Source organism: Hippopotamus amphibius, chromosome 16 (assembly GCF_030028045.1).
Source record: "Hippopotamus amphibius kiboko isolate mHipAmp2 chromosome 16, mHipAmp2.hap2, whole genome shotgun sequence".
In the NCBI taxonomy this organism is placed as follows: domain Eukaryota; kingdom Metazoa; phylum Chordata; class Mammalia; order Artiodactyla; family Hippopotamidae; genus Hippopotamus; species Hippopotamus amphibius.
In genome coordinates this window covers 12199747-12227079 of record NC_080201.1, presented here as the reverse complement: position 1 = coordinate 12227079, position 27333 = coordinate 12199747, and the positions used below count along the sequence as shown (strand labels likewise).

The 27333-nt window shown below is 38.3% G+C and overlaps 1 protein-coding gene across 2 annotated transcripts in view; it reads right to left on the bottom strand.

Annotated features, from left to right (window-relative positions):
* The window catches only part of CFDP1 (craniofacial development protein 1), a 121747-nt gene that overhangs the window by 67223 nt on the left and 27191 nt on the right, over positions 1-27333 (bottom strand). The window lies entirely within an intron of this gene.

Sequence of the window (27333 nt, the reverse complement as noted above, 5' to 3'; positions counted from 1 at the left end):
TTTTCTTTGTGACCCTATACCCACCCTAAACTTGCTGTGTGATGAACTGATCATGAACAAAAGAGAGGCAGGTTGAACTCCAGCAGGAGAAAAACACTATATTTAAAGGGTCTGCTCCCCTGAAGACTGTCCTGATCAGAGCTGTGAAGCCATTTTATCCTTTACAAGGGAACCTTGACTTTCTCTACACAATTCACCCAACCTAGCTGCAACAACCATTTCTATTTGAGAAGAAAACTCTAATAAGTTTCTATCACCTTTCTAAATATGAAGCAGGCTCTACAAACACACTTTATCAGAAAGCAAAATGGTAAATAAACTAAATGTCCCTATAGGGAAATGGTTCTATAAATTACAGAATATTCAAAATAGAACACTATGCAGCCATCAACAGGAATATCAGATAAATCTACCAATACATGCACTAACATGATATGTGTTAGTGTGTATATTTTTGTATTTTTAAGCAAAAAATGACAAATTTCAGGAAAACAGCCTTGAATGACTCCATTCATGTAAGTAAAACCACCTTTTACACATGAAAAAAATCCCAAGCACAGATACATATACAAAGATTACTAAATGCTTAGGGTAAGGTCTAAAACAGAGCTGTTCAACTGAAACAAAATGGAAACCACAAATGAGAGTGAGATTTATAATTTAAAATTTTATAATTTCCATATTAAAGAATGTAAAGGTGAAGTGAATTTTATTAATCATTTATTCTATTTAACCCAATATATTAAAAGTGTTACCATTTCAATAATGAAATTGAACAAAACTTGAGATAGTTTGCTTATTTTTTTCTTACTAAAGTGTTCAAAAATTAGTGTGTACTTTCCACTTACAGCACATCTCAATTTAGACTAGCCATATTTTAATGCTCAGCAGCCACATATGATTAGTGAGGACTGTACTAAACAAAGGAGGCCTAGAAAGAGAAACATCAAACTATTAACTTTCATTTTTTCTGTATCTTTCTGCATTGTCTGAATTTTTTGAAGCAAGAGTTTAAAATTTTTTTAACTTTCATGATGCTTAAAAAAGTAACTATTTAAATATAAAAATAATCAAGACAGATCAAAAACCTAAACATACAAGCCAGAATGATAAGCGTTCTTTAAAAAAAAGGAAAAGAAAGAAAGAAAGAAAGGAAGAAAAGAAGAAGTCATCTCAATCTTAGGACAGACAGACTTCTTAGGACACAAAAAGCACTAACCATAAAAGAAAAAAATAAAGAGATAAACTGAACTTGAACAAAATTTAAAATTTCTGCTCATCAAAACACACTGTAAAAAGAAATACTCAAAAATAGCATTTATATCTGACAAAGTACACATATTGAGAATATATAAAAAACGCCTACAATTCAACAACAAACTGATGAACAACCAAATAAAAAATAGAACCGGAGGAGACATTCCACAAAAGATGACATACAAATGGCCAATAAGCACATGAAGTGATGTCATTATTAGTCTTCAGAGCAATGCAAATGAAAACCGAAGGCAATACCATTTCACACCCACTAAAATAAAAAAGACTGACAAAACCAAACGTGGAGCAGGATATGGACCAAGTAGAACTCTCATACACTGCTGGCAGGAATATAAAATAATACAATCATTCTGGAGAACTGTTTGGCCGTCTGTTTTCACATGAAACACACATCTACACTATGACCTAGCAAACCTATTCCTAGGTATTTACTTACCCAAGAGAAATAAAAATATATGTCTTCAAAATGATTTGGAAATAACCCAAATGTCCATCAGCAGGGTGGATAAACTGGTATATTCTCATACAATAGAAATAAAAAGGAATGAATATGACACTGCAACATGGGTGAGTCTAAAAAGCATTATGCTGAGTCAAAGAAGCCAAGCACAAAAGAGTTACACAACATATGATTTGATTTACATGAAGTTCTAGAATAGGAAAACTAATCTATCATAATAAAAACAAGTGGTTGCCTGGGGCAGAGGGTGCGAGGGGGTGGGGAAAGAGAATCAACTGGAAAAAGGCATGAGGAAGCCTTCTGGGGGGGTTGAACTCCTGGTACACCTTATTTCAGGTGGTGGCTACATGGATATATACAATTGTTAAAACCCACTGAACTGAACACTAAGGCTCCTGTGATAACTAACCTATTCCCTGTCAAGAAAGTGAAATGCTATGGGGAACCAAAAAGCACTCAATGGATGCTGTTTAATATATTTTCTGAATAAATGAAGCCTGAGAAGATAATGAAGCTTGGAATATGGCGAACTGTCACTAAAATGCTCTCCATCATTCTTGACGTGAGTCCACAGGAATCTCTTCTATGTATTTTCTCCTAGTTTTATTATTTATAAATGAGATGAAGGGATACTAACCACAACTAAAATGATATCCTACCCCTCTGTAATCATGCCTTATTTATATCTCACCCCTTTCTTGAATATTTTCAATGTGTATTCACATAACAAGGCATCTAGCTGAAATAACAAAAAAAGAAAAGAAAAAAAAGGCTGGGACTTCCCTGGTGGCGCAGTGGTTAAGAATATGCCTGTCAATGAAGGGGACACGGGGTTTGATCCCTAGTCCGGGAAGATCCCATATGCCACGGAGCAACTAAGCCCGTGTACCACAACTACTGAGCCCACGTGCCACAACCAGTGAAGCCCACACACCTACAGCCCATGCTCCGCAAGAGAAGCCACCACAATGAGAAGCCCAGCACCTCAATGAAGAGTAGTCCGTGCTCGCCACAACTAGAGAAAGCCCACATGCAGCAACAAGGACCCAACACAGTCAATAAATAAAAGATAAAAATAATAAATTAAAAAAAAGATGGCAAAGAAGTGAAGAAACTAAATACGACAGAATATACAGAAAGGACTTCCTGTGTTCAAGCACAATCTAGTCAATTTAGCTCCAAAGGAGAAAAAGGAGGAAAAACTTGAAGCCATAAATATGCTCATAACTGAAAGTCAGGGAAATCACTCAGAAAGTCTTTTCCCCACTGGCCATCCCCAGTTCATTCAGTTGTTTTTTTTTTCTTGCAGTAAGAGCTGTAAGAAAATCCCCCAAAGCAACAAAGAGGTAGTCACCCCAAACTGCCTTAGGAATAAATAGGATACCATGCCAAGAAGCAGAATGTTTAGCTCATGTGCCTATAATATCTCCTACATTTACTCCATCTACTGCACACAGCAACTTTGCTGGCGGTCACCAGCCACAGCCTGAATGCTAATAATGGTGCACATTATACAGCAAACTCCCTTAGGTACATTTTAACCCAGCACCTACACTAAATGGAGAAAACAACCAAAGAGTTATCCATAAGGAAACCCAAAGTTAAGTGCAGGAAAGGCTGAGGGAATACCATGTGCTTCCTGACTAGAAAACAAGGCTTCCAGGCACATATCAGAGCTTTTGCTCACTCTACAAAGATGTGCGTTGTGAAATGTACTGCTGTGGAAACAACACTTCTACAATAAGAGGACAAGTCAACCTGAAATAAAGGAAATAGCAGGAGTTGTGAAATAAGTCTTGTGTAATGAGTAAGGAACTTCCCACATGTCTATGCTTGAAGCATGGCATGATTAAGCTGAAATGAAATGTCATTCTAATCACGTAATAGACATTACCGTCTGTTTCTGGGGTCAGTTACTTGTTGAACACAATCTGTGGAACCAAAAACACTCTGCTTTTAAGATTAAGACTTATAGGAGAGCACATATAACCAAAAAGATAAGAATGAAATCTCTTTAGATCTGAGTTTACTGAAGACTTTTTAAAAATGGTGACCATTAATAAAAGCTATTTATTTATTAATTCATCCGATAAATGCCTATAAATTATTTTTCCATGTACCAGAGTGGACATTAAAAAAAAAAAAGGCATAAGACCTATGCCCTCAAGCTCACAGGATAGTGGTAGAGACCAACATGCAAACTTACAGTACAGTACAGCAAGTGCTCCAGTAAAGGCTATAAACAGGTGCAGCTGGAAAGGGGTATTAGTTAAAGTTTTTAGATGAAAGACAGACACTGACTCACGCTGATTGAAACCGAAAAGGAATTTATTTAAAAGATATTGGGGGAAAAGAGAAAGATATCGGGTTTTGCAAATGTCCACGGAACATATATCAAGCTAGACCATATGCAAGCTAGGCCATAAAACTAATGTCAACAAATTTAAAAGAGGTGAGGGGGACTTCCCTGGCAGTCCAGTGGTTAAGACTCTGTGCTTCCACTGCAGGGAGCATGGGTTCGATCCCTGGTCAGGGAACTAAGGGGTCTCCTATGTGCCACGAAACGCAGCCTAAATAAATATATAGATAGATAAATAAAGAAATCATAATAGCAATAAACAGGGGCTTCACTGGTAGTCCAGTGGTTGGGAATCCGTATTCCAATGCAGGGGACGTGGGTTTGATCCCTGGTTGGGGAACTAAGATCCCACATGCCATGGGGTAACTAAGCCCTCGTACCGCAACTACTGAGGCTGGGGCGCCACAACTAGAGAGAAGCCCATGTGCCACAACAAAGACCCTGCAAGCCACAACGAAGGATCCCACGTGCCGAAACTAAGACCCAACGCAGCCAAATGAATTTAAAAAATATAAAATAAAATAAACAACAAAAAAGAATGGCAATAAATAAATAAATGAGTTGCAATCATAAAGAGTGTGTTCCTCAATAACAACGGAATCAATTTAGAAATCAACAACAGAAAAACAGGAAAACCTCTCAACACATGGAAACTAAACAACACACTTCTAAATAATGCATGGGTCAAAGAGAAGGTTTCAAGGGAAATTTAAAAATATATCAAACTGAATGAAAATGAGAATACAGCATAAAAAAATGCATGGGCTACAGCTAAACCAGTGCAGGAGGGAAATTTGTAGTACTAAATACATACATTGTAAAGAGGAAAAGTCTTAAATCAACAATCTAAAGCTCTCAACTCAAGAATCTAGTAAAAGAAGAGTAATATAGGGAATCCTCTGACAGTCCAGTGGTTAGGACTTCACGCTCTCACTGCTGAGGGCCTGGGTTCAAAGGCGTGCAGTGTGACCAAAAAAAGGAAGAAAAAAAAAAAGAGTAACATATATGCAAAGCAAGAAGTAGTAAGGAAATAATAATAATGAAATTGACAAGAGAAAGACAACAGAGGGAAAAAGAATTAATGAAGCAAAGAGCTACTTCTTTTAAAAGGTCCGTAAAATCAACAAACCTCTAGCGAGATTAACACAGAGAGAGAGGAAAGACTAATACAATACAGAACATGAAATGGGTTATCACTGCAAACCCCACATACATCAAAGGGATAACAAGACAATGCCACAAAGAGCCCTACCCACATAAACTTAACAATTTAGACAAAATAGGCCAATTCCTCAGAAAACACAAACTACCACAATACACCCACTATGAAAGAGATAATTTGATAAGACCTGTGACTATTAAGGAAACAGAACTTAAAAGGAAACCTCCAGGTCCAGATGGTTTTGCTGGAGAATCTACCAAACATTTAAGCAAGAATTAACATCAATTTTACACAATCTCTTCAGGAAAACAGAAAAGAAGGGAACACTTCTCAAATTCATTTTATGATACCAAAAGCAGGCAAAGAGTAAAGAAGAGAAAACAAATACCAACCTTCCCTCACAAATACAGATACAATCCTTAACAAAATATTAGCCAATAGAATTCAACGATATGTATAAAAGAATTATACACCATGACCAAGTGGGGTTTATTCCAGGGATAAAAGCTCAACATTTGAAAATTAATCAATGTATACTAACATAAGGACAGATCAACAGAATAGAGTCCAGAAATAAACCTAATTAAGGTCAATTAATTTTTGACAAAAGTACCAATACAATTCAATGGGAAAAGAATAACTTTTTTCAGAAATGGTGCTGAAGCAACTAGATATCCACATGCAAAAGGAAGCTGGACTCCTACATTACACCATTCACAAAAATTAACTCAAAATTATGCAAAACCTAAATGTAACGTAAGCACTAAAGCTATAAAACTTTTGGAAGAAAACATAAGTGTTAATATTTGTGATCTTGGGTTAGGCATAGTTTCTTAGCTATGACACCAAAAGCACAAGTGACAAAAAAATAAAAAAAGATTAATGGATTTCATTTAAAACCAAAAACCAAAAAACCAAAAACCAAAAAACTATGCTGAGGACATGATCAAGAAAGTGAAAAGATAACCCACAGAAACAAGAAAAACATTTGTAAATCATATACCTGATAAGGAATCTGTATTTAGGAATATATAGGGGCTTCCTAGGTGGCACAGTGGTTAAGAATCCACCTGCCAATGCAGGGGACACGGGTTCAAGCCCTGCTCCAGGAAGATCCCACATGCCGCAGGGCAACTAAGCCTGTGCGCCACAACTATTGAGCCCATGTGCTGCAACTACTGAAGCCCATGCGCCTAGAGCCCATGCTCTGCAACAAGAGAAGCCACCGCACTGAGAAGCCCGTGCACCACAATGAAGAGTAGCCCCCGCTCGCCATAACTAGAGAAAGCCCGTGTGCAGCAAAGACCCAATGCAGCCAATAAATAAATAAATAAATTTATATGTAAACAAAGAATATACAAAGAACTCTTGCAACTCAATAATAAAAAGACAACCCAATTAAAAACTGAGAATGGATCTGAATAGACTCTTCTCCAAAAAGGATATACAAATGGCTAATAAGCACATGAAGATGATTAACATCATCAGCCACCCAGGAACTGCAAATCAAAATTACAGTAAGACAGCGCTGCACAGCCCCAAAGATGGCTATGATCAAAAAGAGGGCTAATGATAGTGTTGATGAGGATGTGGAAAATTAGAAGCTTTGTGGAAATGTAAAACAATGTAGTTGCTTTGGAAAACAGTCTGGAAGCTCCTCAAATAGTTAAACACACTTACCATATGATTCCACTTTTTCCCACCCAAGAGAAATGAAAACACATGTCCACAGAAAAACTTGTCCACAAATGATTATAGCATTATTCACAATAGCCAAAAAGTGGAAATTGACTTGAATGTCCATCAACTGATGAACGGATATGCATACCATGGACTATTATATGGCAATAAAAAGAAGTGAAATACTGATATGCTACAATATGAATGAACCTTAAAAATATTATGCTAAGTGAAAAACCCAGACACAAAAGACCAGGTATTATACGTTCCATTTATAGGAAATGTTCAGAATAGGCAAATCCAATGAGAAACAGACTGGTGGCTGCCCAGGCTGGAAGTAGAAGCAATTGGTGGGGGGGGGGGGGGGCGGGGAGGGGTGAGGAAATGGGAAGTGACAGCTAATGGGTCCAGGATTTCTTTTTGGGGAGATGAAAACTGTGTCAAATTGGTCATGGTAATGTTTGCAAAACTCTGTGACTATACTAAAAACCACTGATGTGTACTCTTTAAATGGGTGAGGTGTATGGTATGTGAATTGCATGACAACAAGGCTCAATCAAAAACATAAATCAACATAATCCATCAAATTAACAGGCTAAAGGAAAACAAATCACTTGACTATATCAATCAATATAGAAAAAACAATGACAAAATTTAACACCCATTCATGATAAAAACCCTGAAAAAATCAGAAACAGAAAGGCACTCACTCAATTTGATTAAAAGCATCTACAAAAAGCCTACAGCTAACCTTATACATTATAGTAAAAGACTAAATGTTTCTCCCTAAGACTGGGAACAAAGCAAGATGTCTGCTCTCATTGCTCTTATTCAACACAGCACTATAAGTTTGAACCAGATTAATAAGGCAAGAAAAGGAAAAAGCATACAGACAGAATAAGGGATAAAATTGTCCCTGCTTGCAATAATAATTAACTACATAAAAAACCCCAAGAAGCCAATTTTCAAAAATCCTAGAAGTAATATGTGTAATATGAAGTAATATTCAGTCACGTTGCAGGATATAAGATAAACAAACAAAAACCAATTATATTTCTATATACTAGCAATAAACACGTGGACACTGAAATTAAAAATACAATACCAGTGAATTCCCTAGAAGTTCAGTGATTAAGACTCCACACTTTCACTGCCAAGGGCACAGGCTCAATCCCTGGTTGGGGAACTAAGATCCCTCAAGCTGCGCAGCACAGCCAAATTTTAAAAAATAATAAATAAACAGTCAATTAACCAAAAAAAGCGAGAGAGCTGGAGTGGCTATACAGATATCACACAACACAGACTGTAGAACAGAAAAATGTTACTGAAGATAAAGACTGATTTAAAAAATATAATACCATTTATAATCATTCAACAGAAAATGAAATGTTAGGTATAAATCTAACAAAACATGTATAGGACTTATATGCTACAAATGCAAAATGCTGAATAAACAAAGCAAGGTCTAAATAAATGGAGATACATACAATGTTCATGGATTGGAAGACTCAATATAGCAAAGATATCGATTCCCCTTGGATTGACATACAGATTTGCATTAGTCCGCCTGGGCTGCCATAACAGAATATCACAAACTGGTGGCTTAAACAACAGAAACACATTTTCTCACAGTGCTGGAGGCTGGAAATCTAAGATCAAGGTAAGACCTCTCTTCCTGGCTCGCAACCAGATACCTTCTTGCTGTGTCTTCACATGGCCTCTTCTTTGTGAATATCTGGAGACAGAGGTTTCTGGTATCTCTTTGTCTTCTTACAAGGAGACCAGTCCAACTGGATTAGGACCCACCCTTATGACCTCATTTAACCTTAGTTCCTCTTTAATATCTTATCCTGAAATATAGTCACATTGGGAGTTAAGGCTTCAAAATATAAATTGGGGGGGGGGCACAATTTAGTCTATAACAAGTTTTAATGCAATTGCTATCAAAATCCCAGAGTTTCTGTAAATGCAGACAAAATTATTCTAAAATTTATATGAAAAGGCAAAGAAATGAATATTAAAAAAGAAAATTCTGAAAAGAAACAGTAAAGTGGGGGACTTCCCTGGTGATCCAGTGGTTAAGAATGCAGGGGCCGCGGGTTCGATCCCTGGTTGGGGAACTAAGATCCCACATGCTGCGAGGCAATTGAGCCCATGTGACACAGCAAAAGATCCCATGTGCCGCAACTAAGACCCAATGCAGCCAAATAAATAAATATTAAAAAAGAAAAAAGAAAGAAAGAATAAAGTGGGAGGAACCAGCCTACCAGATTTCAAGATTTATTTTATAGGTAAGATTGTGAGATAGACACATGTCAAAGGAACACAGAACCCAGAAATAGATCCAACTGTAAGCCAAACTGATTTTTGACAAACGGGCAAAAGTAATTCAAAGACAGTCTTTTCAACAAATGGTGCTAGAAATAGGAGAGCATAGGCAAAAATTAAAAATTAAAAAATTAAAAATAAAATAAAATAATAATTTAAAAAATCATCCTTGACCTAAATCACGCCTTATATACAAAAATTCTTAGACTTGACATCGGATGTAAAAATCCATAAAAGGAAAGATTTGATAAATTGGACGTCATCAAAATTAAAAGCATATGCCTTATGAAAGATCCTCTTAAAAGGATAAGACAAGCTATACACTGGAAAGAAGGATTTGCAAAGCACATATCTGATAAAGGACAAATAGCTAGAATTTACAGACAATTCTTAAAACTCAAGAGTAAAAAGTCCAAACAATCTGGTTAGAAAATGGGAAATGACATGAACAGTCATTTCACCAAAGAGGATATATTTATGGCAGAAGAGCACGTGAAAAGGCATGTAACACTTTAGGGAAATATATTTATACACCATTAGGGAAATACAGATTAAAATCATAATGAAGTATCACTACACACCTATTGGAGTGGCTAAAATAAAAAATAACGATCATGCCAAATGTTGATAAGCATGCAGAGAAACTGAATCCCTCACACAGTGCTGGTGGAAATGTAAAATGGTATAGCCTCTTTGGAAAAGTTCGGCAGCTTCTTATAAAAACTATACATTTACGTACCATATGACCCAGCAATTGACCCCTCTCAGAACTTGTACCTCTGAGAAATGAAATTTTAATTGTGCTGAGCAAAATAATGCCCACCCCTGCACCCCCAAAGATATTCACTCCCTACCCTCCTGGAATCTGTGAATTAGTTACCACACTTTACAGGGCAAAAGGGACTTTGCAGATATGATTAAGGGTATGGACCTTGAGATAGGGGAGATTATCTCGATTATCAGTGTGGGCCCAATATAATCAAAAGATTCCTTAAAAGTGGAGAACCTTTCTCAGCTGAGTTAGAGATGAGATGAAAGGAGGAGTAGACATTCATAGCTTGAGAGAGAATCAACCAGTTGCTGCTGACTTTGAAAACAGAACGGGGCCATGAGCCAAGGAATGTGGATGATCTCTAGAAGCTGGGAAGGTCCATAGTTGAAAGCAAGAAAATGAGGACCTTAGTCCTACAATCACTAGGAACACAGACCTGCTTTGATTTTAGCATGGTGAGACCAGTGTTGCACTTCTAGTCTACAAAATTGTAAGACAACAAATTTGTGTTACGTAAGCAGCTACATTTGTGGTAATTTGTTATAGTAGCAATAGAAAACTTATTCACACAAAAATGACTCACTTATGGGAATTTCCTGGCAGTCCAGTGGTTAGGACCCAGTGCTTTCACTGCTGTGGCCCAAGTTCAATCCCTGGTTGGGGAACTAGGATCCCACAAGATGTATGACAAGGCCAAAAAAACCCAAACAAAAAACCCCACAAACACACACACACATATTCACACAAAAACCTGTACACAAATATTTGCAGCACTTTATTTGTGATACTGTAAGATGTTACCATAGGGGGAAGCTGGGTCAAGGATTCAAGAAAACTGTGTAATTTTATACAACTGCATGTGAGTCTACAACCTCTCAAAATAGAAAGTTTAATTAAAAGAAAAAAGGTATTGGGTTGCTCATCAAAATCCAGGAGAATTCAAGAACCAAGTTCTGAGGCCAGAAACCCCAAGTCACACTGCAGACCTAGACTGATGAGGATGCTGCTGCCATGGAAACCTTACACATACTGCAGCTGGCACCTCTGCGTAGGCCCAAGAAGATTTTTGGAGTTCCATGCCTCTGCCTCAGTAGGCTTGGACTCAAAATCCTGGACACATATCTAATTCATGAAGCCAAGGTTCCTGACTGAAAACTAGCTACAAAGGATGCTGGGAAATCAAGGGTTTTGAATATTCAGCTTCTTGCCTCCCATGAAGGGTGGCATTTATGAAATTTCTTGCAGATCTCTAAGGAGGTGGGACCAGACAAAAAAAAGGTCCACAATAACACGCAATAAAGATTTTCAAAACAGACATTAAGATGGAGCCGAAAGGGGGGGTTACAAATAGACTGTTATGGATACCAGGCAATGTCACATAAGAAAATTCATGGATGCTTTAGAAATTGTATCAAAAAATATTCCCAGATATTTTGTTTCTGAACAGAACAGGGAAAAGCAACAAAGGGAACAATGTAAATAGCTCAAAAGAGAGAAGAAAAGCATCAGATATTTAAGATACAAAGTATTTAATGGTGAAAATCAATAGGTTTTGAGTAGAAGCATCAGTTCATATCTGATGTGAAAGATAAGTCATCAAATGTATTTTTAAAGAGTATTGGTTATTTCTTCCTAAGCTCAGAGTGGTCAGAAATATTTCCTTTGAGTCACTCAAATTCACAAATTGTAATGAGCAACTTTGTACTAGTTTCAGCGAAACATTTTTAAAAAAGCAATATAGGGTATCTGCCCTTAAAGAACTCACAATAAAATTCCAGTTCAGGCAAGATGAATGTTTAATATAACGTAAACATTTTCCAGATAAAGACCTAGAAATGCTAGATTAAAATACACCAAAAATTATTTTACATGTATAGCTAAACCTACAAGAAAGAAAGGGAAACCCCCTGGGTGCCAAGATTAAAGAAGGAACTGAAAACCACAGTGGTAGTACATGAGCTGATATAGTGGCTACAAATGGGTGAGTGGAGTGGGGAAGAAGTTTCAATAACTTCCGCCCTGGGTTTTGTTATCCACATGATAACAGGACTAGTCTTGGACTTATAAAAGGTGGAACACTAGAACTAAAACCTCAAATAAAGTAGAAACTATGCATCCTCAAGGAAAGGACAGACTAGGAAAAATTCACCAAACAGCCCATGGAGCAGACAAGAAAGCTTCTCTCTGCTTGGACAGTAGGAAGAAGGGGAAAAAGTATCTCCTGAGAACTGGAACCCTAGGCCTGCAATCACACGGAGCTGGGGTTCACAATTATTTCAATTATAATAGCTAAGTGTTCTAGAAACTTCAAAGCAACAAAATTAACATAAAAATTAGCCCAAGCCAAGGCATCTAGTGGAGAATTCACCTCCACTTTTGAGAAATACAACTTCACAAGGCCATATGAGATCACTCCACACACAAAACCTTATTAAAGATAAGTAAAGAATACTAAGCACAAAGGGAAATAATCCACTATAAGAGAGAAAAAATGAAATAAAGACAGCTTTAGAACTCCAAGAACTTCTGGTAAAAGAACCATCAGGCAGAAACTATAAAGGAAATATACTTAAAATGATTATGAATATAAAAGAAAACCTCAAAACCATATGAATGAGATCCTATGAAAAAAGAACACCCAGATTTAAAAACAAATCAAATACACATTCTAAAAATAAAAAATGTAGTCAATGAAACGAAAATCAATGAACAAGTTAAAATAGATTAGACACAGCTGAAGAAAAAGTAAAGAACTAGAACACAGGAAACAGCCAGAAGGCAACGCAGAGAAACAGTGAGATGAAAAACATCAAAGAGAAGTGACATGATATGGTGGACAAAATGAAAAGATCTGACATATAGAAGTTCTAAAAGGAGATAATAAAATGCAAATAGACAATATTCAAAGACATAATGCCTGAGAAATTTTAGAACTTTCAAAAGGTATGAATCCTCAGATTTAAGAAACAAAACTAAATCTGTACCATATACATTGCTTGAAACTAAAGAAATCCAAAGTCAAAGAAAAGATCTTAAAAGAGCTTTATTTTTCGTAAGGCATGAATAAGAAAGAATAAAATAACTATATTTCATGGTCAAATATTTAAAGGGCCATTAATGGAACAGGAGTACAAAGAGAGAGGGCCCGTATCAAGGAAGAGTGTAGAAGGGCAGATCTGGGCTTGAAAAATGGGCAGGATTCCCATAGATGGGCAGAGATGAGGGCACCTGTGGGTGGGGGTGGGGAGTCTGAATAAGCTGAGGGAGGAAAATATGGGGCAAAGGGAAGGACTCGTTTCTGACTGTCAAACAGTGTAACAGAAAAGTGTAGTTGGCTGGAACTGAAGTATGTTGTTCACTAATATTAGGCTAAAGAATTTGAATGTAATAGTAGTAGGCAACAAGGATCAAATTTTTGACTAAGTGATAGGATCTAAACTGAATTTCTGCCAAAAATCTCTTATCCTAGCAGTGGCATGCAGGGTGGACATAGGAAGAGGGACTGTAGTCTTTAAGTAAATTTAGGAAACAATTATAGTCCAAGCTTTTCATAAGACTGTAGAAAATACTCCAATTACACAGACAGATGCTACAGAAAGACCCACAAAAAGACAATGAGAATGAAGATGAAATACAGAGAGAAGAGGGGGAGGAGAGGAAGGGAAAGAATATAAATGAGTATTTACAGACATTTTGAAGGTGGAATTAAAAGGACTTAATGGATTGGGCAGTCGGGGATGGGGGGCCCAGGGAAAAAAAAAGGGAAGAATTGAAGACAGCACTGAGGTTGGGACTGAGTGATTCAGGAAAAAGTGGTGGTACATTTTTTTCTCCAGAGACAGATAGGCAGTGTGAACTAGCAGATAAGAATACTGGATTAGGAAGTTTAGGCACTCTCTCTGACAAGCTACTGAACTTCACAGGCTCCATTTCTCCAGCACTGTAAAATGGAACAATGTAGGGAAAATCAATTAAATGTTGGACCGCTGTGATGTCGGATTGAGAATAAACTTCCAGCAAGCAGTGAGAAATATGGGTCTGGAGCTCAGGAGAAAGGCTGTACTGGAAGGACAGAGAACCACCAACACAGAAGAGATGGTTAAAGCTGTTGGAGTAGATGAATGATATTATTTAAATGCATAAGAAGAGGCCTGTGAAGCTTGAGAAAACCCTACACAAATACAGAAAAGGTGGCAGTGGAAAGCTTAGGGGCATATTAGTCTTATCAGGAAGGGGTGTCCTGAGATAGTGTAACATAATTAGAAGACATACCGTACTAGGAGAAAGGAGTTGTGTTCCATTTTCCATTGCTAATCAATTTCCCCAGGGATTGATAAAAATGTAAGGAAAATAAAAGCCTTCATCACAAACTTTCCCTACTATATCTGGGAAGCACTGATCCTTTGCTTTCATTATTGTGCTAACCAAAGTCCTATCTCAAAGAAGTTTTAAAAATATATAACTCCAATTTCATAAAGACAGACACTTCATAATCTAAGCCTTCATGCTGAAATTCCACCTGGCTCATTCTTGTACGATACTATAAAACACATAGCTGATCCAAGTTAGCCCAATAAGAAAGCTGGCTTCACCACAACAAGACTGAGAAACTGAGGTCCAGACAGGTCCAATGTAAGCTAAATCAGAATGACTTTCTGAAATGCTATCAGAAACTTGGATTTAGTTAACCCACCAGCACACACAGAAACATGGCTGGGAAGCAGACATGATGCTTGTGGTTACTGCTCTAAAGGAAACTTCCTCAAATCTTTTCTTTGAAACTAGTTACACTAGACAAGAGCCCAAGATGAAGAGTGTTTTGTATAGGGATCCCTTAGATCTTTCTAATTCTCACTTCTGGTCCAAATTAAGTCATGTTACACTCTTGACTACAGAGAAAATTTTTCTCTTTTGGTTCCTACCTCCTACATTTCACCATTTTGCATGCAGCTGGGGCTAAATGATCCCAGTTTAAAGCAAAGCCAATGCAAAGTGTGAGTTTTTCCTGCTCATTCTCAAATAAGCAACTACTAAAATTGTAAACATTTCAAATTCAAGGAAAGTCTAACATTCAAAAGGTTGTGACTTTTTTTTATGGTCATAAGCACCCAGAATTACTATATCTAAAGATTAATGCTTGTTCAGAATTTTTCATTTTCTTAATGATACAGAAATATTGGCCTATTAAATTATTTCAGCTGAAATTTATCACAGGTTCCCTTGGATAACAGAGTTTTGGCAAGAATTCAGGGCTAGTAACCAAATATAGTAAGTGCTGGACCTCAAATCAGCCTGATTTTCAATTCCTAACCAAAATGATTAGAACACAGCAGCTCAGCCTCTCCCATAAGAAAAATCCCCCTATCAAAATCAAAATATTTATCAAAAATGTATCTTTCTATATAATCAAAACCTTCCACCAAACAGCAGCAAGATGTCTGTATCAGAACATGATCAGAACATAAGAATCACTGACTGCTATGCTTATTTAGGACAAATGACATTCTTCACTGACATTAAAACATTTGGGAATAGTAACTTCCAACACTATGGACATAAAGAGAGAAGTAACACACAGCATTTTAGAGAATCTATAATATTCAGTCCCTAAACTGGCTCACGATTGCTCTCAGTGTTTATAAAACTCAGATTTTTATCTGAACTCTTAAATGACTGAGAATTAATTAACTTCGATGATTTGATACAATATGAAGACTACATATAGGTGATACCCAAACTTTAATATTCTTTCTCTAACATTTGACAAACTCACAGAAATGCAGCATTAGTTTAATTCTTGAAAAAAAAAATACTGTTTTTGGTAAAGGTTTTCAAAGGAGGGGAAATTTTAAGCCACAATGCAAACCAGCAGGTTATGAAGATTCAGTCAACATGACTGGGGAGAAACCTCTGAATACTAGTAATGGTGCACGGAAATGGGCCCTCCCTCTAATGTAACACTGGAGAGATTTCAAATTGTTATTGCCTACCAGGCAGCATCTATTAAGATTTAAGGTGCACATATCTGATGACCCAGCAATTCTACTTCTTGGAATCTGTCCTCCAGAAATAATAGCATGAGTACATAAAAAAATACAAGTGTGAGGATTATTACAGAACTATTCATAACTGTAAAATCTGGAAGACTAAATGTTTACTAATAAGGGAATGTTCATTCAGATTAAAGAATATTCATATAACAGGACTTCCCTAGTGGTGCAGTGGTTAAGAATCCGCCTGCCAATGCAGGGGACATGGGTTCGATCCCTGGTCCAGGAAGATCCCACATGCCAAGGAGCAACTAAGCCGGGGTGCCAAAACTACTGAGCCCTCGAGCCACAACTACGGAAACCCACGTGCTTAGAGCCCATGCTCCACAACAAGAGAAGCCACTACAATGAGAAGCCACACCGAAGCACACCACAACGAAGAGTAGTCCGGCTCTCCGCAACTAGAGAAAGCCCACGCAGCAGCAACGAAGACCCAACAGAGCCAATAAATAAATTAATTAAAAAAAAAAAAAGAAATATTCACACAACAGAATATCATGCAGGCATTAAAAAATGTAGATGTTTATACTGGACCTGGAAAGATGCCCAGGACAGACTGTTTAAGTAAAAATACAAGTTGCAGGTTAACGGAGAAGAGTGAGTCCATTTTTGTTTTAATGTATATGTGATTACAATATAGTAGCACAGTATAGGGAAGGACTGGAACATAACTGATAGCCAGCTAAAATTATTAGCCTCTGGGGCTGGGAATGAAAGAACAGGCAGGTAGCAAGGAAATTTCACTTCCTTCTTTCTGAAAAAATTTAAGTGGTAGGACTACAGGTCATTTTTTACTTCCTTATTTGTAATTTAAAAAACAATAGTACTAGCTTTTACATCTCAAGGGAAAAAATGAAAGAAGAAAAATCATCTTCTACTTTCTAAGCACAATGGTAAAGTTTAAAACAAACAAAATTCTAATAAAAGGAAGATGTAGAAATTGTATAACACAAAGAAATCTCACACCAAGAGAATAATTTAATTAGAGAAAAATGTACAGCACTTATACACCAAATTTTAGGAATGCTTCAGTTCCTGGGATCTTGCCAAAGACAAGCTATCTTTTTCAGGGGTACTCTGCCCTCTAGTGTACACTAAAAGCTAAAGCACACAACGTTATTAAATCAATTTGTGTTATAACCAAAATTTGTGTTATACCAAGATATTTCCACTTCATTCCTAGAATATCACAATCCTCTCCTTAAATGAAGGCCTCCATATCCTTGTTTTCAAATCAATTTCTTATTATTGTACTGAGCAAACTTTATGAAAGTCATAACTTCAGCTACCTATTCTTTCTAATCTTCCCTATACTCCCAAGAAGCACCCAAAGCACTTTCTTGACTCCTATTTCACACCAAGAGAAACTGGGCGCAACCAAGGGTATAGGAATACAGCCAAATAAAAACTTAAAATTTTATAACACATTTAGGCACCTGGCTCTTAAACGCATAGATTTTTGAAACTTCTTGGCACTTTAACCCAAGGGTAAGGGCAAAGGAAAACAGAAGGCTGCTCTGGGGACTTCCTAGGTGGCACAGTGCTTAAGAATCTGCCTGCCAATGCAGGGGACATGGGTTTGATCCCTGCTCCAGGAAGATTCCACATGCCAAGTAGCAACTAAGCCCGTGAGCCACAACTATTGAGCCTGTGTGTCACAACTACTGAAACCCCTGCGCCTAGAGCCTGTGCTCCACAACAAGAGAAGCCACTACAATGAGGAGCCTGCGCACCACAATGAACAGTAGCCCCCGCTCATCGCAACTAGAGAAAGCCCATGTGCAGCAACGAAGACCAATGCAGCCAATAAATAAATAAATAAATTTATTTTTTAAAAAAGGCTGCTCTGTGTAATAAAATTCAACCCCTCATAGGATTTTCTAAGAATACTAGAATTTGTTCAACTCTGGGCAACCCTGAAAACCAAAAGGGACATTTCCTAGATTCATAGTATTTGTTGTAGGTATTCAATTCCATCCTGGTGACCACAAATGAAAAATATTCTTACTTTGAAAGCTTTTCTATGTTTGGGATCTCATTTAGATGCTTACAGTACTTGATTCAAAAGTCAAATAGGGGACTTCCCTGGTGGCGTAGTGGTTAAGAATCCACCTGTCAATGCAGGGGACATGGGTTCGAGCCCTGCTCCAAGAAGATCCCATATGCTGCAAAGCAACTAAGCCTGTGCACCACAACTATTGAGCCTGTGCGCCACAACTATTGAGCCTGTGTGCTACAACTATTGAAGCCCATGTGCTCAGAGCCCATGCTCCACAACAAGAGAAGCCACTGCAACGAGGAGCCGGTGCACCACAATGAAGAGTAGCCCCATTCACCGCAACTAGAGAAAGCCTGTGTGCAGCAATGAAGATCCAACGCAGACAATACACAAATTAAATTAATTAATTAATTTATTTATTAAAAAAAAAAGTCAGTCTCCAAAAAAAAGGGTGGAGGAATGATCACTAATCTCTCCATTTATAATTATTTCAGTGACTAGCTTGGCCTGGAAAAATCTTCAAATCGAGACTGTGAATGAGATGAGATCACCTTTAATAAATTCAAAATATTCCAAGTATTCATGGGGAAATCTTTAAAGCATGATTTAATTTCAATTTCAAATCCACTTACTCTGTACCTGCAACACCTGTAGAGGTATACTTAAAAAACAATTTAAGAATAAGTTAAAACCAAATGAGGCAGAGTATAAGCATCCATTGAAGAACATGAAGGTGAAAGTCAGTACAGGGTTTTCTTGCTCCAACACAGAGCATCATTCTGGAGTTGATGAGTAAAGTAACCGCAGTACCACCAAGGCTGCCAGAATCAATTATTTCCTCTTAAAAGCTATTTCTAGCTAGTCCTATTCTGGAACAAATGGCTGCCAGAAGAAATGACCTTAAAACAAGCTGGGCAAGGCTATTTCCTACCTGGGCCCCCTGGCAACAGCCTCATATAAGCTTTCTACAATGCAGAATTCAGACCTCAGTAGGAGTCCATTACCAGACAGAAACGGCAATAGCCATTACTCCCCAGCTGATCACATCTTGTCCACAGCTTCACTGTTGAATGCTGGCAGATTATCAATGTACAAACACACCTGGAACTCATTTTTAAAACATTCTAGGGCTTCCTAGGTGGCGCAGTGGTTAAGAATCCGCCTGCCAATGCAGAGGTCATGGGTTCGATCCCAGCTCCAGGAAGATCCCACATGCCGCGGAGCAACTAAGCCCGTGTGCCGAAAAAAAAAGAAAAAAAAAAAAAAACATTCTAAACTCCTTCAATTTCATGAGATAAAGATGAGATTAAAATATAGTACAGGAAACCCAGACTAGCCATGGTTAATGAGGAAAACACAAAGGAAACGGGAGTAAATAGTCATCTCACTTCCTTCAAAAATAACAAAACACAAAATAGCTTTCAAAGAGGCCTTCATCAGTTACAAAGCTGAAGAGACTTTTAACAAAAAAGGCCAATTAGAAGGGTAAGAAAGAGTGGTTGTAAGGCACAGCGGCTGAGAGCCCAGGCTTTGGTCTCAAATAGAACTGGACTGGAATCCAGGCTCCACCATCCACCAACTATGCAATTCTAACAAATTAAGGTCCCTCCCTGAGCCTCAGTTTCCTGACCTGTGAAATGGGTACAAAGTTAGGCCCTCTCTCTTGAAGTGTTTACATGGAGTAAATGAAATGATACATGTAAAACACTTAGCACTGTGCCTTAAATTTGGTAAATTATCAATAAACAGAAATTATTTATTCTTCTAAAATGGATAAAGAAACATTTAACCTACAGTCTGAGAAGACAGTATGTCTGATACTTAACCTAGAGAACTGGTTCCAAAAGGAAATTAACCTGGTCATTAAAGGGAAATGTTGCATTTTAGCATGTGAGCAGGTAGCATAAATGAGGAGCAGCTGAGCAGGGGCAGGAACAGGCACAACCCATCTACTCTGCTCCAGCTCCTTGTTGCTGTAAGGAAAGAGGGAGGGCAGTGGCACAACTCACTTCTGAAGAAAAGCCAGTAATCCAGAGTTTTATGCCAAATCTCCTGATTTTTAAATACTGGCCAAATAAAAACATCCAAGGACAGATTTGATCCATCAACTGCCAGTCTGTGAATGTCTACCCTGGAGCGGAGTCTCAAACTGGAAACTAAAGGACCCCCGCTCCCTATAACAGCATGCCACAAAGGGTACACTGCTGGCACTTTGGAAAAGAAAATTCTGTGTACAAACTGTCCTAAGCATTGCAGGATATTTAGTATCCCTGAACCCCACCCACTAACTACCAATTGTCTCAAGTCATGTGACACCAAAATATCTCACCACACGTTTCTGAATACCTCCTATTGGCAGCACCACAACCACTAAGAGTAACAAAGTTAAATTCAAAAGTTGATGAGAAAGTCATGAACACCTATTTACAAACAGTAATAAAATAAGGACAGGGCCAGCCCTGAGTCAACTAAACTAAAACCCCAAATTATCATCAAACACGAAATCTCACTAAGTGGAAAGCTTAGAGCTTGTGGGAACAAATCAAAAGTCTTAACTCCCTCTCTTTACCTCTAACATTAATTATGACAAAAGGAAAAGGCTGTATCTTTTTTTCTAGCCATTTCTTTCACAGTGTTATTGGACATTACAGTTTTCCGCCAATCTCTTTTTCCACAGCAGAAGCTTCCATATAGAACTATACATGCTTTAAAAGAAATCACGGTGGAAGGAACTCCTTGGTAACACTCCAGGATTTTTCTCTCATGGCTCACTGTCTTATTCAAGAGCATGTCCAAGTTACCATATGACCCAGCAATTCCACATCCAGGTACATAACCAAGTGAAATGAAAACATGTCCCCACAAAAACTTGTACGTGAATGTTTATAGAAGAATTATTTGTAATAGTCAAAAAGTGGAAATAATCCTATGTCCATCAACTAATGAATGGATAAACAAAATGTGGTACAGTCATACAATGGAATATTATTCAACAATATAAAGGAATGAAGTACAGACACAAGATTGAACCCTGAAAACATGATGCTAGTCAGAGAAGCCAGACACAAAAGGACAAATACTGTGTGATTCCATTTATATGAAATGTCAAACTAGGCAAATCTAGACACAGAAGATAGAGTAGTGGTTTCCTGGTGGTGGGGGAGAGAGGTAAGGATAAGGATGGAGAGTGATGGCATTTTGTGGGGAGTGCACACAACTCTGAATATACTAAGAACTAATGAACTGTATAATTTAATTGGTGAACAAATAAAAACAGCTCAATAAAGCTGTTTTTAAAAAAACAAAAAAGCACATCTAATTTTAAATTATTAAATTAATATAATTTGTTCTCTTAAAGACAAATCCAAAAGACATTACAGGTCATGTCTAGAATGCCCACTTTCTTCTAATGATCTTAATTATAATAATTACCAATAGGCACTCATGATATTCATTCTTTTGAAACAAGCTGATTCTCTTCTTCCTGGAATGGCCATTCTTAGGCATTCAGTAACCTCACCATGTATACCTACTCATAGGCACACAGGCACATGCCACCTGACCAGGCATTTCACAAGAGCATCTAACAGGAAGTAAAGTCAGATTTCTGAGGTAGCCTGTCTTTTTTTGTTGTTGATATAAATATATCTTTTGTGAATAATTCAGGGGTCCTTTCTTCCCTGTCAGTCAAAACACTTGAAATATAATTCGATCTAGCTTTGAAATGCTCTTTTCAAGGAGAATGCAATTCCTTTAAAAGTAAAAGGGCCTAAAAAATAAATCAACATAGGTCAGAGTTCTGATTGATCTTCGTAACAAGAGATTCTGATCAAAAATTAGAAACATTTCCACCCAACACTGTGGCTATGTCTGGTTTTTGTTACTTTAAGTGAAATGCTCAATGATCTCTATCAAAAGACTATATACTGAAACTTAAAAGCCAACAAAGTCGTATTAACTCATGTCCGAGGAGCTTGGGAGCAATCAGATCAACTGTTCAGACAGCAAGACTCTGCTGTACAAATTAAAGGTCCTGGGGACTGACTGCTCAAATACACTGAATACTGACAGGTCTTCTACCTTCACAGTGTGACACTTTGAGGAATTCTCTCTCTTCTATCTCTGGGGCAAACATTACAAAACTGAAACCACCCAGGATGTTCTTTGAGACTCAACAATAAAGCCTTTTCCCCCCTCAAAAGACCAAGAACACAAGATAAAATTACACGGGAAAATGTTTTTCACCTTTATGTTTTATTGCTTTAGGTCATTCTCAATCTATAACGAGGCAACTAAATAGTAAGCCCTTAATTAAACACAGTTAATGCCTGTGGCTAGGATTATAAACTCTAATGGGACAACAGCTGCCCACTGTTGGAATAAAGTAAGTAATAAATGTTGGGTTGAAGGCAAGCAGTAAATGTACCAGCCAGACACCCATGAATGCTGGTAGAAGCTGGATTCAGCTGGCCAACAGTATGGGTAGCAAGGGCTGGAGAGGAGTGAAGGGTGAGAAGTGGATCAAGAGCTTAGATTAACAAAACTACAGGAATTCGGACTCACTAGGCTGAGCACGGTGCTTTCTTCTACCAATCGTAGCGTTTCTTGTCTTTTCTGATTCCTGCCTCTAACGAAAATTGGGTGTTTGGTTTACTCCATCCCCAAGCATAAACTTTGGCTTTTTATAGCCAAAGCAGTGTGCTATTTTAAACATGCAGAGGAAATGCATTTTCAGTTACAAACATTTGCTCCTGTGATTCTTATTTGCTAGCCAAGGATATGGAACAGGATGTTTTACTCTCCTGTTCTGGTTTTCCTGTATTGCTTAAATCTGTTTAGAGAGAAGAAAAATAAACAAATAAAGTGTTTCTGCTGGGCAATTTCTATAAACTGAAGCAATTCCAATAAACTGAAGCAATTCCAAAAATGAAAATGAAAAAAGTCTGTGGAAAAAACAGTTTACTGCATTAAAACAATTTTCTTTTAACAAATTAGATGTTTCCTGTAGATTCTTCCCTTGAAGACTTTGCATACCATGCGTGTATCTGCACTGATAAAATGTGTGCACTTAGACACCCCAGATCAACTGAATTCCTCTTGACCTGTCGTTTCCCAAGCACAACTACAACTGTGGAAGCTTTTTGAGAAAATCTCAAAAAAATGATCATGCCAACCTTGAAGGTCATCTTTTGGATTTACTCAGAAATTCAAGGTACATGTATCATAATTAAATGTGTCTCCACTTTCATGTGCAAACTGTGAGGACTTTTTTATTCAGGCAGACATATCCTTGTAATCTGTTATGTTCCATTATAGCTTTCAAAGAAACTGATTTTGCTCAAGTTTCACTTTATCCCTTTATAAAGGAGTCAGTAGTTCATTAAACTACTAAAAGATATGTCATTCGTTGACCCTTCTAGATTCCCTCTACGTCCTCCGTGTTGCTCTCTGCTCCAGATGCTGTCCTGTATGGACAAAAGACTCTCTTCTTTATCCAACCTTATTCAGGCTCCTATGAGACCTCTTCTAGACTAGGCCTCAGTCTTGGCCCCGTCCTTGTTGGGCTTCCATACCTCAGTTTTAGCAAGAATCCTGCTAAATCAGTTTAAACAGAATTCTCCACCCTTGATATCTGATCACTCTCGATATATGATCAAGTTCCTCATTTCCCACCTTTGATGTATAAGTCCTTGGCCTGCCTTCAGCAAGAACCGCATTAGGTCAGTTTGGCAAGAATCTCCCTACCTCTGACGTCTCCCCTTAGCACCCTTCCATCCACTGATCATCCTCCCACCCCCAATTCTGCTCCCTGGCTATAAATTCCCAGCTGTCACTGCTGTATTCAAAGTGAAGCCTGATCTTTCCCCCATATTGTGACAGTCATTAACACCTACTACAATAATCCTGAATAAGTCTTCCTTACCATTTTAACAAGTACCAGGATAATTTTTTCTTTCATAAGCCTCAGTGGCCAATGGAATGCCCCAGTAAGAGATGGGATGGAGGGAGGAATGGGATATCTGGATATCTATCCCCCTGGCTTCCCCCTAGATGGTCCATCACTCCAGTGCAGTTCTCAGCTCCTGACGGGAGACCCTCTCTATCTTCACTGCTATAAGCTGCTCCCTGTCTTGCCCCTTCAGGTCTAGGGGTGGTGATGGAGCCTCATTATTTCTAGCCCTAGGGATACTGTACTCTCCCTATCCCTGTGGTTTTTCATTACTTTGTGAGTTATTAAACTCTCCTCAAGGTATCCTAACTTGAGGATGCCATCTGTTTCCTGCTGGGTTCCCCTAATACAGATATGATGATAGCAAATTTCTTATCTTTGAAAGGCTATTAACTCTTTCTAAGAAAGAAAAGCATGAATACAGAATACAGTGAGAGCTCCATGAGTGACTCAGTGACTTAAACAAGGTGACCTTGTCAAGCTACCACTTCTCCCTCCTCTGGTTATCTTCATAACTATGGTAATGGAATTTTTTGAAACACATTGTTTCCAAGTAGAATCTCTAAGCATAAACAGGGATTATTTTAAGAAACACCCAAGGAAGCTAGAAGCAAAAATTATGCTAGTTGAAACTAACTATGCTAGAAACCTAAGGCAGAAGAAACTCTGCCTTTATCTCTATCTAGTACTTAATCCAGAGGTAACTTTCACAGTAACACTTTCAATAAACGCAAGAGACACTGGTTTAATAATATCAGATACAAGCTTAGTAACCTAAAGACAAGCCTGCAGAAGGCTAATTCTATAGGTAGTCTAGAGCAGTATTTGTCAAATTCAGGTTGTAAAAGATTGTGAAATCAATTCAATGGGTCATAACATTTTTTTAAATGACATTGCACATAATAATTACATAATAATGAAATAGAAAGAGTTCATCATGCACAGTAAAGGTAAATATAATTTCATCAAATATTTTTCACTTGTTTACATACCTATATTTATGGGTATACTAAGTCATAATGTAAAATGTATTCCTTATTATGAGTGGCAGTCAAAGTTTGAAAGCCACTGGTCTGAAGAGAATCCCCTTCAAACAATATAATGATTAGAAGTTAAAGCATGTTGCTTCAGACAAGAGCCTCATCTTTTTTATCTCAGCCCTCATAAAAAATATAGTTAATTTTGTCACCCTGTTCAAGCACATTAATAACTGAAATAGGGAACTCCCTGGCAGTCCAGTGGTTAGGACTCGGTGCTTTCACTGCCGGGGGCCTGGGTTCGATGCTTGGTCGGGGAACTAAGATCCTATCCTGTAAGCTGATGGCGCAGCCAAAAATAAAAAAAAAAAAAAGGAAAAATTTTGTGAAACAATATTTTTACCACATGATGTACTACGACATTTTTTATTCTATTTCATTTCTTTTAAACAATGATTGCAAACCACAGCTTGAAAAGTACTGACCTAGGACTTCTCTACTGGCACAGTGGTTAAGAATCTGCCTGTCAATGCAGGGGACACGGGTTCAATCCCTGGTCCAGGAAGATCCCACATGCCACAAAGCAACTAAGCCCATGTGCCACAACTACTGAGCCTGCAAGTCATAACTACTGAAGCCCACATGCCCTAGAGCCTGTGTACTGCAACAAGAGAAGCCACCGCAATGAGAAGCCCGTGTACAACAATGAACAGTAGCCCCCGCTCGTCACAACTAAAGAAACCCTGTGCACAGCAACAAAGACCCAATGCAGCCAATAAATAAATGAATAAAGTTATTTTGAAAAGAAAAGAAAAGAAAAAAGAAAAGTACTGGCCTAGGATATTAACAGGGTCAGTCTGGAGAACTGTGTTCACATTACTCTGTTCCTCTCACAGCTGCCTTCCTCGGTGTTTACCTCATTTCCACTGTGGTAGCAAGCACTCAAATCCTTTTCCTTCTTAGGTTCCTGTGTCATTACTACATGACTTCTGCCATCTAGTTGCTCCAGTGGGAGAAAAATGCATGGATTAAGAAGCAGACAGGGACTTCCTAGGTGGTGCAGTGGTTAAGAATCTGCCTGTCAATGCGGGGGACACGGGTTCCATCCCTGCTCCAGGAAGATCCCACGTGCTGAGAGCAACTAAGCCCGTGTGTCAGAATTATTGAACCTGTGCTCTAGAGCCTGTGAGCCACAACTATTGAGCCTGTGTGCCACAACTACTGAAGCCCGCACAGCTAGAGCCTGTGCTCTGCAACAAGAGACGCCACCACAATGAGCCCGAGCACCACAATGAAGAGTAGCCCCCACTCACCGCAACTACAGAAAGCCCGTGTGCAGTAATGAAGACCCAACGCAGCCAATAAATAAATAAATAAATAATAAAAAAGCAGATAAAAGTATGGAGCAGATGTGGACATAGCCCATCTACACGTCCCTGCACTCACTGACATAACACCCTGAGAGCAGCATCACCACAAACACCTGCAGATCATGGCCTGAGCACCGTGGAAGCAGCTAAGCCAGCACAGATGGGAGCTGGAGGAAAAATACCCCAGCATCCTCAACCTTGCCAAGCTCCTCCAGCAGGACTGAGTAGCAGCTACTACCAATAGCAGCTGAAAAATATACCCTACACTGGCTACCTTCCCACACCATTTCACCGCCCTGCTGAGGCTTCCTGGAATCACCTCCCACACTAATGACTAGCACTCAAACCTTTGTCTCAACGTTTGCTCTTGAGTAAATGCACACCAGTGTTACACAGTGTTGTTTGGAGCCAGGGCTGCAAAGATGAGAAAGGCCTGTCCCACAAAAGCTCGTAACTTAAAAGGAAAACCAGTGGTTTTTTTTTTAATGTAAAAACACAAAAAAGACAAAACTTCACTCTTTGGGAACGCAGGGATGAAGCAACAAACTGACTGAAGGGTCAGCAAAGTCCCTATTGCTGCTTTGTTCTACCCCAAACACCTCAAGGACAGAGAGCTCCCCTCAGGAGTCAGCGGGTGATCAGTGCTACGACAGGTATGGTCCATGTTCACTTCTCTGTAGGCTAGAGCCCTGGCTCCTCGTACTTACTGTGATGCTTTACTTCTTACGTACAGGTTAAAAAGAAAGGAATTTTTATTTCCTCCGAAGAAAGAATTCTAGTCTTCAGCTAAAAATAACTCACGTAGTATGGAAAATATAAAGGGAGAAAAACTATTAAGTTCTTGACAATGTGTTAATAAAATTATTTGTAAGTCAGCTTTGACCTTTTTTCTGTTCCTATGAGGTCACTGGGGGTGGAAGTGAGGACCAACCCAAATCTTTATTACAA